General features: G+C 43.4%; 1 pseudogene; it reads left to right on the top strand.

Moving 5' to 3' along the window:
• The first annotated feature begins 243 nt into the window (after positions 1 to 243).
• On the top strand, positions 244 to 3212 carry LOC115283332 (annotated as a pseudogene).
• Positions 3213 to 3505: the final 293 nt, after the last annotated feature.

Genomic DNA, 3505 nt, shown 5'->3' with positions numbered 1-3505 from the left:
TGCGGTAACAGCTCCTGATTTGTCCAATCTCCCCATATCCGTACGCTCGCACAGTCTCCTTCTCCACTGACTCTAGATTTGGCCGTGTGATTTGTCTGACCAGTAGGATAATCACGAACGTGCTACAAGCAAAGATCTGAAAAGCACTTGCACATGGGGGCTGTCCCTCTCCTGCTCTTCTTAGGACTCTCGTTAGAGCTGCCACTTGAAGAGAAGCTGCCTGGTGGATGATGAGAAAAAGCCATGGCTGGAACCCAGAGGGCCGCCTCAGTTAGCCACCAGCTCGTGTCCCAGCTGACCGAGCAGTTGCCCGCAGACACGAGTGACACCCGGTAAGACCAGCAGAAGACGCCTCCGTCCGAGCCCCGCCCAAATTTCCAGACCACAGAATCGTGGTCGTCATTTTATTTAAGCTGCTATTGGGCATGTTGTACAATGAAAGCTGATGGACCTCGTGTCCCAGTGAGGGCGGAGTTGTGGCACCAGCGTTAGGGCAGATGTGGGATCCCATGAGGATGATTTTGCTTATAAACAGCTGATTGATATAAACATAAACCAAGAAGTAAGCCAATACGCGTTGTCCCCTCCATCCACAGACAATTATCAGTATAATGACTAAGAAATCTGGAAGAAACATGGCTGAAAGTACGGGTATGGGTAAAAGCTGACCCCGTACTATTAAGTATTTGGGATCAATTGAGTAAACACCCAAAATTATAAAGATCTTAAGAATAGTGAGGGCTTCCAGTTCAGCGCAACTTAAAACTTCACTTGCTTGCTACTTTGCATTCTATGCTTTTCATAAACCTCCTGAAATCCTTGGTTGGACCAATCAACAGGTGCATAAAACTGGGACTTGCTGTCTGTTTTTCTCCATCTACTTTTCCTAAGAGTATGCTCTGTAAAATATCCCTTGAGAAAAGGGTTCCATGGTCACGTACATCACTGCATGGATTCCTCTTGGAATGTCACATGGATCTTGGCATATTAAAGACTTGTTCATCCTTATGTATCCCAGTTCTGCAATGTATTCAGCCATGGAATGCTTTTTGTGAGTAACATATTAAAATCTCATCAACCAATGTTTCTCAGGGTATACTTGGAGAAAGTTTTTCCTTAAATCTTCTTAAAACAAAATACAACACGTGGAAAAGTACATGAAGCACAAACATGTAGCATAATGAATTATTGGAGACCAAACACTCCTGCAACTACCACCCAGGTCAAGAAAGAGAATAGTATCAACCTCTCTGTTAGACTCCTGTGTACTCCTGGCCCATTACAAATTCCTCTCACTGTTTCCATGACTTTCTCCTCCTGACTTTATGGTAATGACTTTCTTGCAGTGTTCTCTTATTTTGCCACCTAAGTGTGCATAACAAAAACTATACACTTGTTTAGTCTGTTTTTGAAAGCTACATACATGGAAATTATACAGTATGCATTGGAGGGACATAGGGTGTAAGTATCTTCCAACTTCAACAGATAATGTCGACCTCTTTCCCAAATCAAGGGCACCAATTGATACTCCTCCTACCAACAGTGCATGAGAGTTCCAGTTTCTCCACATCCTAAACTATACTTGCTAATGTCAGATGTTTTCATTTTTGCCAATCTATTTGATATATAGTGGTGATTTTAATTTGCATTTCTTTGATTCGTAATAAAGTTGGGCACATTTTATTATGTTAGTTGGTCATTTGGATATCTTCTTTGTGCAGCTCATGTTCAAGCCTTTTGCTCTTTTTTCTACTGGGTTTCTATTTCTTTCTTAATTTATAGGAGCTCTCCAGATAAAAGTCCTTTGTTGGCTACACGAGTTGCTAGTATCTTCTCTTGCTCTATGCCTTGCTTTTTCTCTTTCTTAATGGGGTCTTTTGTTGAACAAAATTTATTCATTCAAATGTAATCAAATGTATCACTTGTTTTCCTTTCATGCTTGGGGCTTGGTGTGTCTCCTTTAATCATACCTGTCTTCATGTCCAGCAGAGTTTTGGGGAGCTGGACTTTGAATGGTCAAGTCTTTTCTTTAGTCATTGGCCCTGGTGAAAACCCAAAACTGCAGGCCCAATGAGGAGAGTGGAGTGAGGGGTAAGGGGAAGGGCAGAAGGCGAGGGGAAGAACACTAGGAATTGGCAGGAAGGTGACAGGGGTCCTGCAGGTGGTGAGAGGCTATGATTGAAAGTGGATTCAATGTTGCATTCACCATCCGGCTCCTCATGCATGTACAGAAAGTTGGCAGTATTTTCAGAAAGAAAGGAGTATCAGTCATGATTTGTGGGGAGCATGGTGCATATATCAACATCTCAGAAGAGAATCGTGCTGAGAATTACCACTTTGGCTAAACCCTCTAATGTACCTTTAAATCCTTACCTATGAGGACTGACAAACTGAGCCTGATGGTCCCTGCTATCAGTGGTGCTCTCTCATCGGGAAAGGTGGTTTCAGGACCAAGGAAAGACAATGAGGGAGCGTGGGGGGCTCAGGTCTGGGCGATAGGCAACAGGCTTCCCAACTCGGCCATTACAGCTGCTGGCATTTGGCAGTCCTCACTGAGTGTGTCAAACAGATCTGTCTTCTTACAGTGGAGTCACCCCAACCCTGAAGGTCATCCAAGTCTCTGGTCACCCTTGCAGGTGGTTGGGAAAGACAAAACACAGGCCGCAATCGTGTGAGTTTTTCTCACCTATGCCCATCCATGTGACTCAACCCTGACCTGGGGGGACCCCCTGTAGAGGCCTATAGCATTCAAGGGAGGCACGCCATCCCACAGCCACACTGACCAAGCTGCCCCGTTGGAATGCAACAGTCTCATTCTCCTATGATGCACGGTAACCCTGGATTCAATGACATTGAATCCACTCTCCAGAGGTGAAGGGCTATCGGGCAGCTTGGATGCATCTACTAAGACTGCTCATGAACTTCCCATTCCAGGCATTTTAATTGGCTGCATAATGGGGTGTCAGGGTGCCAAAATCAATAAGGTACACCAGATGTCTTGGGTATAGATCAAAATTGCAAGCCCAGTAAAAGGATTTATCGACGGGCAGGCTACCCCCACTGAGCATGCTGCCAGCATTAGCCTGCTTCTGTATCTAACTGCCAGGAGCACCTCAGAGATGGGTAACATGGGAAGCAGCGAAAACAATGCACATTTGTCTATAATCTTTTTTGGCTGTTCACCCCTCTTGATCCATCTGGGTAGTTTCTGAACAGTCAGCAATTTCAGTTTTTAAACAGTCTGTACATTTTCAGTTTCTTTGCACTTTACCATAAACTTGTGATTTTTAGATTATTTTAATTCCCTTTCTCCATTCAGCTCTTACAGCTCAGTTCCATATTTAGTTTTATAAGCTTCTCTGTGCTTTGTTTTATTTGGGTTTTTTTGCTCATGAATGTTTTTTTTTTGCCATAGTAGAGCACAAGAGTAGAATGTTAATACGATTCTACTTAATCTAGAATGTCAGAATTTTTTTTTAAAAAATAGTTAAAAAGTATACTGGAA

This window comes from Suricata suricatta, chromosome X (genome assembly GCF_006229205.1).
Source record: "Suricata suricatta isolate VVHF042 chromosome X, meerkat_22Aug2017_6uvM2_HiC, whole genome shotgun sequence".
Lineage (NCBI taxonomy): Eukaryota > Metazoa > Chordata > Mammalia > Carnivora > Herpestidae > Suricata > Suricata suricatta.
Note: the sequence above shows the minus strand (reverse complement) of the source record. Positions and strands in the feature narration are given on the sequence as shown.